At 38.9% G+C, this 14,463-nt stretch overlaps 1 protein-coding gene and 1 non-coding gene across 2 annotated transcripts in view; one reads left to right on the forward strand and one right to left on the reverse strand.

Annotated features, from left to right (window-relative positions):
• The window catches only part of LOC129519965 (S-adenosyl-L-methionine-dependent tRNA 4-demethylwyosine synthase TYW1), a 213,518-nt gene that overhangs the window by 61,289 nt on the left and 137,766 nt on the right, over positions 1-14,463 (reverse strand). The gene's annotated exons all lie outside the window — the stretch shown is intronic.
• LOC129520391 (U6 spliceosomal RNA) lies at positions 7,854-7,960 on the forward strand. Its single transcript, XR_008666605.1, has one exon. It is a non-coding gene; the product is annotated as a U6 spliceosomal RNA (small nuclear RNA).

The following is a 14,463-nucleotide window of genomic DNA, read 5'->3' on the forward strand; positions in this document are numbered from 1 at the left end:
TACTGTAAAGCTATAGTAAATAAGATAGTATAACATTGGTGAAAAAAGACACAGATCCATCAGAATAGCTGAGAAATGAACCCAGACAGAGTTAACTGATCTTTAGCAAAGAAACAAAGGCAATTCAATTGAGAAAATACAGTCTTTTCAACAAAATGGTGCTAGGATATTTGGACATCCACACTGAGTGAGAGAGTGAGTGAATAAGTAAGTAAATAAATAAATAAATAAATAAATAAATAAATAAATAAATAGATTTAGACACAAACTTTATACCTTTCACACAAACCCCCCCCAAAAAAAACAAAACAAAACAAAACAAACAAAACCCTAAATGTAGAATGCAAACCTATAAAACTTCTAGAAGAGGGGCAGCTGGGTGGCTCAGTGGTTTAGTGTCTGCCTTTGGCTCAGGTCGTGATCCCAGGGTCCTGGGATCAAGTCCTGCATTGGGCTCCCCACAGGGAGCCTGCTTATCCCTCTGCCTATGCCTCTGCCTCTCTGTGTATGTGTTTCTCTTGAATAAATAAATAAAATCTTTAAGAAAAAAAGACTAAAGGTCATAAATTACACACATATTGCTTTGGTAGTTATGGGGAAAACCCAAGAAACATAAGATGCTAATCTCAACTATGGTAAGTGTAAATTAGGGAGTCAAAATGACCTCTCTGGTGAAGAGAAATTGCAGAACAGCCATCTTAACAGGAAGAGGAGAGACAAGGAGGAAAGCAGGCGTGAAAACACAGATAAGATGGGTTTTGCCCACCCAGATTCTCAGGAGCTAGGTATGTCTGGGAGGCACATTTAGTTAGGAAACTGAACTCAGAAGCGGGTACGGGTTTGAGAATGGGGTGTGGGGAGCACAGAAGGATGTGCTCCACCAAGATCACAAGAGACAAAGACTGAAGCTTGGGGGCAGCCTGGATGACTCGGTGGTTTAGCACTGCCTTCAGCCTAAGGCATGATCCTGGAGACCCAGGATCAAGTCCCATGTCAGGCTCCCTGCATGGAGCCTGCTTCTCCCTCGGCCTGTGTCTCTGTCTCTCTCTCTCTCTCTGTCGCTCATGAATGAATAAGTAAATATTTTTTTAAAAAGACTGAAGCTTGGGAAATACGTCCAATAACAGGGGGCAAGGAGAAGCCTAAAGGGAGAGAAGGTGGCAAGGAACAATGAAGAAACTGAGAAGACTGAAATGCTCTAAGACACCCAGGGAGGAAAGAGTTTCAGGAAGCAAGTAGTGTCAAGTGAATCCCTATCAGGATTTCAGGAGGACCAAGAACGGCAATTGCAGACATGGCAGCGAGCCACCAAGGCCCCTGCACCTGAATTGTTCTGTGTTAGGCTTTGGGAACTAAATGGTCTCTGTGGCAACTACTCTGCTCTGCCATTCTAACAGGAAAGCAGCCACAGACAGTGTGTAAACAAGCAGCATGGCTGTGTTCCAGTAAAACTTTATTACAAAAGCAGGAGCAAATCAGAGTTGAGCCCCGGGCTGTAGCTTCCCACCCTCACACCAGTCTCTACTATGCTGGCTGGGAAATAACTGCTTTCAGATGCTACCTCTAGACACAGTAATCCTCCTTGATCACCAGTGCTTAGTCTATAAAATTCTACCACCTGTAGATTCATATTTTCCTTAACTGCGAACACCTAAATGAGAATATACAGTAATTTCTTTTTTTTTTAAGATTTTATTTATTTATTTATTCGTGAGAGACACACAGAGAGAGGCAGAGATACAGGCAGAGGGAGAAGCAGGCTCCCTGTGGGTAGCCTGACATGGGACTTGATCCCGGGTCTCCAGGATCAGGCCCTGGGCTGAAGGCGGCACTAAACCGCTGAGCCACCAGGGCTGCCCTGTACAGTATTTTCTGAATCACTACTAAGGGAGATGTTACTAAAAAAAGAGAGACCTAGGTATTAGTAAGAGAAAAAAGGACAGAAAATAAAAAGTAGAGCAGTGGAGGTTTTTGGATGATAGGGACAAAAGAACAAAACAAATTCAGGCTTTAAAATATACTTTAGAACCTATTAGGAGACAGAAATTTCTAATTTCTATAGATTCTGGTGAGGTCTGGGATAAAGTTACCATAGGTGTCACATAGGAAGCTAACTCTGTGTTAAGGAGAACATTTTAAAATGCGACAAACTAAATGGATTAGATAAAATTTATCCCCAGGCTTTTCATTTCAAGTACCCTATTCTCTGGGTTTCTTGAGCCACAGTGAAACCTGAAGTCAACAATTTAGCCATGGGTCAAACAGGAAGAAAAAAAGCAAAGGCTTTATTTACTATGCATAAACACAGAACAAAACAAATTTGCAATTATCATGTGGTATACTGTAGGGGAGTCTGAAAACAGTAATGCAAGCCAAGAACAGAGAAGTAGAAATTAACTGAACAGTACCCATTACTAATTAAAGATTTATAAAATGTTATTAATATTCCCTATGAACATAGTATTTATAAGGGCTTTCACTGATTCACTATAATTCCCAACTTCAATCTAAATTTTGCTTTAAATGCTAAATTCTTCAAATGTGACTCTTTCTAATGGATTTTTTTTAGGATATAATCTTTACTTTCAGCAAAGAATTGATGTATTCAAAATGCAATTCCTCTAAGTGGAACCGTCTAAAAAGACGGCAGGAGGTGGTTGGTGTACTTCTCTACTCCATCCTTGTCCTCAGCCCCTGCATGCCAATATCCCCAGAAACTCGCAACCTGGAATCTCAAAATGATCACTGCCTTACCCCTGGGAAAAAGAGAGATGCACTTTCATGGTAATGAGTTATAAATACACAAATGCACCCACAACTGAGGGATTCTCCAGGGCCATCAATGTCTACCAGGTATTTTTGAAGTACATAAAGTCAAAAGAGGATAATTTTCCATCCTGAGCCGGGCACAGGAGAACACAGAAATGCTCTTTATGCTAATGCAGAATGAGGTTTCATGCAGTGAAAGTTCTTTTGTCCCTATCATCCAAAAACCTCCACTGCTCTACCTTTTATTTTTATTTTCTGCACCAGGTTGGTATCTCCAGACATCTTGAGATGCAATGCCAGGCTCCCAAGCTGTCTCATCAGTAAGATTCTTAAAACTGGTGGAGATGAAGCTAATAAACTCTAACGGTTGCTCAAATTCTATTTATGTGGTTTGTAACATTTCTAGCTTGTTACAGGCAAAACACCTTTTTTCCCCACCGTGTGGCTGGATGAAGAGAAGGTGCAAATGACTAAATATGTATGGTATTTATTTCAATTCAATATCTCAGACTAGGAAGGAACTAATGGCATCATTTTTGTTACTGCTCTGAAGGTGGCAAATGAACTTCTACCACACATACTGGCTTCTTACGGACCACGTCACAGAAGCAGGTTATCTTCCCAGTGCCGTAAATCAAACCGAACTCAGAGTCTCCACTATCTTCATTTCCCAAATGCACTAATAAAGGTCTTCAAATGTCAGTTTGATAAAGTGCTTCCTTCTTTCTGGTTTCAATAAGCAGAAGAAATTAGCTTCTGACCATTCTTTTAATTTCCCTTTCCTCCTCTTTTCATAAATCAAACACAACTACTCTCATAAGAAGGTTCAACTCTAATCTCTGAAGTGGCAACACCTTAGCTAAAATTTTTCAAATGAGCCTTGAGGTGAATGGCTTTAAATTATTCCATTTGAAAGAAATTAGAAAGGATGAAGTCTACAAAGTGGCACGAAAGAATGCCCACTGGCCTCTTAGTGATGGAGGGCTGATGGCTCCCAGATACCCATTTGTGGCAATGCATCTCAATCATTTCTAACCCCAAATCACTTTTGATTAACAATATTCCCTTAATACACTCTGAAAATCCAAAGTAAATATCAGTAAAAACAAACTGAATGTGATGGTAAGTTTTTCAAATACTTCTTGGGTGCCCTTGCTATGTCCCTCCCCAACCATTTGTCAGGTGAAAAATCCATGATTTATGCACACTAGGACAAATAATTCTACCTCTTAAATAAGCATTGTTAAGTGACCTTAATGCCAATGTGATAACCAGAACTATCACTAATTTTTTTGAAAAAAATCTTACTAAAAACAATGTGCTGATGAGTATGATGAATATTATTTGTCTTAACACATACAATAATGCAAGAATCCTAAGGCACCAATGAAACCATTAATCTAGAAATTTGAAATAAACCCTACCTCTATTTGGGATTATATAAAGATCAAGTATCTCTACATCTTCCCCTCTACCTACATGTTCATCTTCAGGCCTCTTCCACTTCAAGCAAGAAACACACTTCACCCCAAATGAATCCCAAAACTTTGTCTCCCTTCTCCTCCCAAGATACCAATTTTTTCTATCCTTACAAACATTATGCAACCTGCCTTCCATCTCCACCAAACCACTGAGATTACTTTGGTAATGGTCATCAAAAATCTTCCATATGTAAATATCAGGGGCTTTTCAAAACTCCAAATTAATTGACTTCTTTTATCTTGAATATTTTCTTCCTCTCAATAAACTTATTTTGCTGTCATGTGTCTAACATTTATATTTCATACTTAGTCCACAAATGCAGATTGCTAGTCATCTGCTAATACTCTCCCCCTCTTCCTTATCAAGCAGAATGCCTGAACTATTTAGGGACAACAGTACACTCAGCTAAAAGATGATACTTCCCAGCCTCCCTTAGCAGGATGTGCTAAGGGACCAAATTTTCGCCGATAATATGTAAATGGAAGAGTTCTACAAATCATCTTAAAAAGAAGATGTGCTCTTCTTGTATCCGTCCTTATACTGCCTGCTCAAAATGAAGGCTGGAATGCCAATATGATGACTGGTGCTCTAGCAAGCAATTTTGGACCATGAAGTAGTAAACTTCAGCATGGAAGTCCTATGCTGAATGTCAGAGGAGAAAGCCAGGAACCTGGGTCTCTGATGATACTATGAAGCCACTGAGTAAAATTCTATTTCTCCTTTACTATCATACTACCACTACATTCATAACATTCCAACCCCATGTGGGAGAATTTTTCCATACAAAGCTATTATGTGACACCAGCTGGGTGTCCTACAATTTATCTCAATTCTGACCCTATCTACCTGGAGACAAAGCCAGATCCCAAAGGTTAAGGGCTCAGTCCCACAAAACTGTTCCACCTCAGATGTCAATTGCAAGTCCAAGTGCTTCTGACTGATCAGCTATAAAATGGTAATTCCCATAACCTCCTTAGGTTTGATTATTTTGCTACAGCAGCTCACAGAACTCAAGATAACAGTTTACTTACTGTATGCCAGCTTATTATCAAAGGATATGATAAAGGATACAGATGAACATCTAGGTAGAAGAGATGTGCAGCACAAAGTGTGTGAGAAGCGGCAAGGAGCTTCTATATCCTCTCTAGCCATGTACTCTCCCAGCACCTCCATGTGTTGAGTAACCCAGAAGCTCCCTGAACCCTGGAGTTCTTGCAAGCTTCCTCACATAGGCATGAGAGATCACGGACTCCATATTCAGCCCTCCTTCCTTCTGAAGAGAAGGACATATGGGGCTGAAGATTCCAAGCTTGGTCTTTCTGGTGACCAGCCCCCATCCAGAAGCCACTGAAAGGCAACCTCATTAGAAAAAGACACTGATATATATCACCAGGAAATTCCAAGGGATTTTGGAGCTGTGTCAGGCCGTGGGGTCAAAAATCAAATACTAGAACAAAAGATGCTCCAATACTCTTACCACTTAGGAAATTACAAAGGTTCTAGGACCTCTGTGCCAGGACCCAGGAACAGAGACCAACATACATATTTTCTCCTAATTCATAGATACCATATTAGTGTTTGGTTCACCTATTTTGAGGCTTCTGTTGACATTAGAAAAAAAAAAGCATTTCTAACTTGATAACCACTCGCTCTTTGCAGATCTCTCTCTTTTTTTTTTTCTTTGCAGATCTCTTATACGCAGCTACTCTGAATCCCGAGGGATACAATGACCTTTGGTTCAATTCTGGATATTGATACAGTATTCGAATTCACACTATTTTACAAACATTTGTAATTATAGTTCTGATTTCCTTTTACCTAATAAAAATTGAAAGTTACTCTTTTGTATCACCAAATAGTTGGGCTTTGTTTTTTTAAACTTTTCTTGGTCCTGCCACATTGTATTCAGTGGCCTACAAATAGTATATCTTTATTTCATCTCCACCACCAAAGAACAGGGATCTTATATTCTTTATTCACTGATTCTCAGTGGCTAGAAAAATCGTGACTAAATATTAAGCATTTAATAATATCTGTTGAATGAATGAGTGAATGAATGCAGTTTTTGCAGTCTAGATCTTTTAAAAATTGGTTTACGGTCTAGTATGATAAATTTTATGCACACATAAGAGGGGATCATTATAAAAATCAAAATGAAATAAAAATACAAAGGAAAATTGATAAATATTAGAGTAAATAATAGAGCAACATTATATCATAGGACTAAAAAACATTAATATTGCAAAGGCGATAAGAAGTTATACATGCATTATGATTATTATTATTTACCCCAAAACTCAAATTTATGCCTAAGTAAGAACTACAAAGATAATAAAAGGGCATATAAGTAGTGCCTCCTTAAATACCAAGAATTTCAAAAATAAATTCAAATTTTAAATTTAAATTTTTCAATTTAAAATATAGTGGGCAGCAGAAAGATGAAAGACATCTAGAAAAGTGGCTATAGGACAAACCAAGAAACAGATTCTTAACTATACAGAACAAACTGATGGTTGCCAGAGGGGACACGGTGGGGAGAGAGGTGAAATAAGTGATGGGGATTAAGGAGTGCACTCCTCATGATGACCACTGGCTGTTGTACTTAAGAGTGCTGAATCACTAGATTATACACCTGAAATTAATGTAACAACACTGTATCTTAACTGGAATTTAAGTAAAACCTTAAAAAAATAAAAGAGGCCATAGAAAACACACCCAATACACCTCAAGAACCATCATACCATGGAGGTGCCTGGGTGGTTCAGTCAGTTAAGTGTCTGCCTTTAGCTCAGGTCATGATCCTGGCGTTCTGGGATCCAGCCCTACGTCAGGCTCCGTGCTCAGCACAGAGTCCACTTGTCCCTTTCCCTCTGCCTCTCCCCACACTGATGCTACTCTCTCTCCTGCTCACTCTTCCCCTCCCTCTCAAATAAATAAATGAAAAAAAATTTTAATCGTATCATTGGTTAATTAAATATCAGGAAACAATAGTAATACAAGCATCTAGCTAATAGCAGTAATCTGTTCCTGAATCTTATCACAATAAAAATGCAAAATGAAGCATATTTCCCATTATTTTAAGTGAGAAAAATTAAAATGCTACACATCAACTTAAAACCTTCAGACTTCTTAAAATGAAACTAAAACAAGGTAAAATGCCTTGATAACTATTGTATCAGTCTGTTATAATGTTTAAACACTACTTCCTGACTTAAGTAAAAACAAACAAGGTTAACAGCAACTGTGTGCAGTAAAGCAAAGTGGCCTCCCACAATGGTGGCACCCTCCAGAAGCCAATCCCCCTCAGCAACCATTTGGTGAGTTGTTCAAATCACCTACTCCTGACTCTAATGATCTACCTACTGTATCTGGAATGTCATTCAGGACTTTCCTGCATTATCATTTTGTTTTAAAAGCTGCATTATGTTTTGAAAAAAATATAAATTTTGCCCTTGTAAATATCAGTTAAAAAACTGTAGTGAAAGACTCTCATGCTCTATGAAGTCTGGGTATTAAAAACAAAAAGGTGTTGTACTGAGAAACACATACCCTGCAGGGAGACAATCTGTATGGTGTGCCTATATTTGAAAAAGGTATCTCTTGTGCTCACTTCAGCAGCACATATACTAAAATTGGAACAATACAGAGAAGATCGGCATGGCCCCTGTGCAAGGATGACATGCAAATTTGTGAAGCATTCCGTATTTTTTTTTTAAAAATGTCTCTTCCCATATCCTTCGGATAATCTGATGATATGAATTGAAGTTCAAAGGGTAGATAAAATTCTATTAACTTGTGGCTAGCCAGATCTTTAAAACCATTTATTATTTTTTGAGCTGCAGTGTGTCACTACTATTCACCATCTTTCAAGCCACAATCTACTCAGGGCTGACCTTAATATACATCAGGCTTCATGTAAAAAAGACACTTTCTCAGATGGAAAACAGCTTTGGCCCTGAAAGTCCTCTGTCCAAAACAGATACTACTCTGTGTGTTTGGTTATTTAGACCATCAAGTTCTAGAAATTTCTACTGAATAAATTATCCACTGCCACATTAATGACCTATATAAATTATAGCAAACTTCAAAGATAAAATATAAATTGTTCTAATGTTATCATAGATTTCTAAAATATTTTATTTATTTATTCATGAGACAGAGAGAGAGAGAGAGAGAGAGAGAGAGAGAGAGGCAGAGAAACAGGCAGAGGGAGAAGCAGGCTCTATGCAGGGAGCCTGATGTGGGGCTGGATCCCAGAACTCCAGGATCACGCCCTGAGCCGAAGGCAGACACCCAACCACTGAGCCACCCAGGCATCCCATTGTTTTTATTTTTAATGAAAACTAGAAAACTTGTTAAAATATCACCCACAACCCCAGAGTTATACAACTACTATGTTTTTGTTCAACATAATTTTAAGTCAAAAAGGTATCTAATTGGAAGAAACATTTTAAAAATGCTTTTTTCCACCTTCAAATGACTAAATGACTAATTAAGAGTATTTTTAGAACCACAGATTTTAACAAATTTTTTAAAACTGGGTGTGCTAGGCACTATAAATGTGTGGACAGAGAGATCTCTAAGACCATTTTCCATTTTTTGAATTAGTATAGATTTGTTTTTGTGTTGTTGTTGTTTCAGCCACAGTTAAAGAACTTCCTTCCTAACACTAGTTTTATCTCTTGTCATTCCACTCCTCACCTCGCCCACCTCCTTGCTCTGGGATTCCTGCAGAACTGAACCTGCTAACAAGCCACACAGGCTTTATATATCTCCAATCTCTGCTCTTCTTTCCCACTGGGAATGTACGTTAGTAAGCAGTGGGGGCACCCAAGGAGCACTGAAAAGTTGGGAGACCTAGGTTGGAAGGAAGCCTACTTTTAACTCCAGACCATTCTATGGCCTTTACACATTCTGCCTTCAGTAACAACTGATGCTTAAGTCTCAGGCTCACTTCCTGTCTACAGGAAGCATGGATCCCTGTGACTCCTTATGTTCCTGCACTCCTTGTACATCCTCCCAGCACTTGTCACCACCTGCTGAAATTGTCTGTTTGTCCCTAGAAGACTGCAATTCCTCTAGGGCACCGGACCATATCCAATTATATCCCTGGGTCTAGCACAGGACTTAAAAAGTAATAAACTCAAAGTAAGAGTTGGCTGAAATGAGTACAGTAAAAACAGTCTCTAAAATGCTGACAATCATTTGTAACCAAAAATTATTCTAAGAGGCAAATGATCACTATAAAAGTCTGAACTAATTTCATTAAGAAAAGCATTAACATTATGGAGCTCATGTATTAACATTATGGAGCTCATGTGCCAAGCACTGTACTAAGAGTTTCACATGTGTTATGTCACTTAATCCCTAAACGCAGTCCGGCATGTGAGGAACTCCTCTTAACTCCACTTAACTGATGAGGAAGCAAAGGCTTTCCAGAGGTCCAGTCATTTAGACAAAGTCACAAAGCTGGTATGCGCCATGGTGGAATCCAACATCTCCCCTATGCTCACTTTCTGAAGACTGGAAAGATGCCCCCATGGAGTTCCACCAAATACTCTGACTAAATACTAACTGCAGAAACAATCACTGCCTGAAAGCCTTAAAAGGGCAAAAAAACAAAAAAGGCAGTAACAGTAACTGGAGATGGAATTTGAAAGAAAAGCCTTTGTTTCTCAGTAAACTTGTCCCGAATGGTAATCAAATAACCTGTTTAAAATGACCAGTCACGAGTGTAAGTCTTGGCAATTATTTTAAGTGTTGGTTAGAATATTTAGGAAAAACAAATATATGTAATGTTGAAAAAGTGCTTAAGATGACAGTGTTCGTACATGAGACAATTAACATGTCCTACTTTTTGTAACCTGCTATCATCTGGTTTACCACCGTATTTCTGCTCTCTGCTGGGGGTGTTTTGGCTTCTACAACATCTTCTCTACTTTGGTCAAGCTTCAGTAGTGACTGTTAATACTAGAAAGAGGAGGAATACAAAAAGGTATTTATGATTCTTTTTCCTAGAAAAATTATCTTCTCGGGGCAGTTTCTGATGGTTATCCTTTCTACAAGTAAGAAAACTCTGAAAAGGTACAAAGTGGAAAAAGCCAAAGATCTCCCTCCAACTTCAGACATTCAGGTCAAAAAGAAGTCAGACTTCTTGTATACAGAAGGCTGTACCATATTTTACTTAACTGATTCTCTGCTGATGGATACTTAGTTTGCTTTCAATCTTTTGCTATTATAAATAATGTCATAATGAATAGTCTTGAATATATTTTAATCATGTGGATGTAACTATGTCTCAAGGTAAATTACCAGATATGAGCCACTCACTCAAAGGGCACATGCATTTTTTATTTTAATAGACAGTATAAAAGCGTCCTTCAAAGATGAGGTTGTACCAATTTATATTCTCACCAGAGATGTATGAGAGCACTTGTTTCCTCACTGACATTTTTATCTATATTTATGGGCCATTTGTATTTCATTTTCCATTAAGGGTTTGTATCTTTGGCTTATTTCTCTATTGGATTTATTACTCTTTTACTTAATGATTGGTAGTAGCATTTTCATTAAGTTTAAAATAGTTTGGTATTTTATTCACTTTATTTTAAACTTGGATTTAGAAATCTTTTTTTCTTTTTTTTTTTTAATTTTTATTTATTTACGATAGTCACACAGAGAGAGAGAGAGAGAGAGGCAGAGACACAGGCAGAGGGAGAAGCAGGCTCCATGCACCGGGAGCCCGATGTGGGACTCGATCCCGGGTCTCCAGGATTGCGCCCTGGGCCAAAGGCAGGCGCCAAACCACTGCGCTACGCAGGGATCCCCTAGAAACCTTTTTTTCAAAACTATTCCCATACCAAAACACAAATCATATAATGGAAAAATTCAAGGAAAGAAGTAAGAGGTTTAACTAGTCTAAGTTCTAAAGGCAAAAGACAAGGAATCTTTTCCTCTTATGTTAATAGGTTACGAAGGAATGTAATGATTCACAAAGAAAATAACCCTTAGGAGAGAAACAGAACTTTTTCATATGGTGATCATTACAGTTTCTCATGTTTTGAGACTTCAATTTTTTATTGGGAGATACTGCAAAATACATATATACATGTACATATATATATAAATAAACATGGAGATACCACAAAAATATAAGCACATTTATGCATATAAATATATGTATTTGTCTAAATAAACTTGCTTCAAGTGTTACAAATATTTGTTCCATTTTAAAACTCCTGATAAAAAGGATCCACAGATAATACACATGAAGTAAAGCAACAAAGAAGTTTATGTGCTGAAGATGTTTGTATCAAAACTTTTCAGAATCTCCTAAACTGAACTTCTCCTGCCTCTATAGAGTTACAGAGTTGTGGTTTTTTGTGGTTTTTGTTTTTTTTTTTAAAGGTTATTTCTAGTCTAAATATTCAAAACAGAGAGACCATGTACACTTGAAATGCTTTAAAATGTACACATCCAAAATAGATATAAATTTAAGTTGGTGTTTTTACTGAGTAATTTTTATTTAAAAGAATATATATTTTTAAAATTCAGGATATATAAAATCCCCAAAATGAAATATAGATTATAAATTTCCATTAAACCTTTTAGAGAGTTATAAGTATGCTATCAGCTATTAAGACTTACACTAAACAATTTCTATAATAACTCCTCCAATCTCACAATAACCTGATGAGTTGGGTGCCCTATTGTCCCCATGTTACAGATAAAGGAATTGAAGCACAAGGATGCTGCCTAAGATCACAAAGCTTTCAGAGGTGGAGTCAGTATTTAAAAACACAGATAGTGTGGCTCCAGGGCACAAGCTCCATCAAAAGACTGCAAAAGGCCATGCAGGTATTATTCCACTCCATCATCTTGCTAGTCCATGAGTGTTGAGAATCAGGGTTGAATCTTAATAACAAAGCATCACTATAACATTAGCATCCAATTACCCAACTCATAACCTCTCCTGCCCTCCTCCACCCTGAACATGTGATGCAGCACTGGACCACCTGAAGAGCACTACCAGATGCAAGATTGCTGGCATCCCCATTTATGCCCTCTCAGGGCTTTTGAGTCTGGGTAAAGACAACTGTATACTAGCAGCTGACCCTATCCTTGTCAAATTTTCTTTTTTACTTTCAACTGATATTCAGTGGCTAGAGATAAGGACTTTCTTTAGAAAGTCTACCAAAGTGATGCATGTGAATGAATATAGGATGATCCACCAGGAGTACCCACACATTTCCAGAAACCACTGTATGTCCTTGAACTGGCCAGGAGGGTCACCAGTTCAGTACTCCACATTCCCTGTTTGGCACCATATAGATGCCAAACACTACATTTCCTAGGGTTCATACAAGGGAGGGTCTTTGGCAGGTCTTTAGCTAGTCTAAGGCAATGCAAACCAGGAGGCCCGCAGAATAAAAACAGAAGAGTACTGACAAGTAAATGGTGATGTCCTGACCTAGAAGGTCACGTAGGACTTTGTCACCCTTTTGTGTTTAGAAATAACTACACATGTTCTAGAAATCAAGCCCCAAGAAAGCCAAGGCTCCACAGCACAGAGTATCCGTACAGAGGCCATCCCGGCTGAGGTGGAGTTCTCTACTCTTGTTTGTGAAGTGCAGCGTCCGCAAAGCAAGCCCTCAGCCTCAGTAAGCTAGCTGCCCAGAGGCTTTCTCAAAAGCCACTTCAACTATTTAACAAGAACACAAGGCTGATTCCAGATGAACAGCCATCTTCCAGGTTTCCCGGTCCACATGTATCTCAGTGCCCTGAAGAGGGGCATGAGGTGGGAGCATGGGACACTGCTGCTAAGATAAGGTCGTGTTCAACAGTGGTTGTGATGCCTCTCTGGGGAAGCGCTTACTAAAAAACACCACAGTGATGAAGAGACAGGCCCTCCAGGCAGGATGCCTGATGCAAGGGGTGCTTCATGGATTCCTCCTACAGGTCACTTTAGAGATTTCTATTTTTATGCCTGGGTCTCAGTGCCCACCTCCAGACATACAAATCTATCCAACGGGGAAGCTGCACTGCAGTGTTCCACTCTGCAGACCAAGTTAAGGAGTAATGCCTCCCAGGGGCTCTGTGCCAACTGGCAACGTGGTGTTGAAGTATTCTACTCTACCAAGCCAGATTCCTCTTATGTTTCTACCCAGTAGAAACAGCAAAGAGCACTTTACCATTTTCTGTTAGGTAGGGCCATCACACTTAGCAAGGGATGAAGAAAAAGTCTTAGTCTTAGAAACAAATAACAATAAAGAAGGGGTGAATTGCAAGAGAGGAGGAATTGTGAGGACTTCATTCATCTTTAGTTCTAGCACCTTTCTTTCTAAAACTGGTAGACGAAGGAGGTCACTTGAACCAACCAATTCTCAACCAAAAACACCTCAAAGAAAACAGGAAAACTTGCAACTTTTCCACTCACTAAAATATGTTAGTTCCTGCAGAACTAAAACCTAGTAAGCCATCATTTAATAAATGTTAGCTTTTGAAGCTTTATAATTAAACATAAAAACTTGCAGTAATAATGCTCTCTGTAAGATCCAATGTCTGCCTTACATATACCTCAATTCTCAACCTAGCCTCCAGTCTCACCAGTGAGGCTGACTGGGATGAACACCCTGGGAACCGCTGGGTGTGTGCTAGATCGAGCCTGCATGGGTTTGCTGGGCAAACCCCAAGGAGCAGCAGACCTGGAAGGCACCACTCACTCTACAGAGAAATGAGACCAAAGCACAAACCATAATAGCTTTTTAAAAAGATGTCTTAACATTATAAATAAAAAAGAAACTTGGCTGGGGTGATACAAATATACAGAAATGACACAGTAGTGATGAGCTGCACAGCATCATGAACATACTAAAAATCACTGATCACACTCTGGAAGGGAGTATTTCATGGTATGTAAATATATCCCAAGTAAAAAGGAAACATGGATGTAGGACGTGTGTGTCTCCATTCCAATTGGTTCAGAGGAGTTTCTGTCCAGCTGTTGCAGGCAGAGGGGAGATTGGCAAAATTATGAGTGGTTACCTGTATATTTGTGAACTTGAGTTGACAGATTTCTGGCCCAGCAGAAATCTTCTGTGCTTTTCCCCAGACTCTCTGACAAACTAGATGCACTCACCCTGCTGAGGCTCTCACAGCTAGATGAATGGAGTCCTTTTATTATCCTTTAGCATGTATTTTCTACATAGACCA

Source organism: Nyctereutes procyonoides, unplaced genomic scaffold (assembly GCF_905146905.1).
Source record: "Nyctereutes procyonoides isolate TBG_1078 unplaced genomic scaffold, NYPRO_anot_genome, whole genome shotgun sequence".
NCBI lineage: Eukaryota > Metazoa > Chordata > Mammalia > Carnivora > Canidae > Nyctereutes > Nyctereutes procyonoides.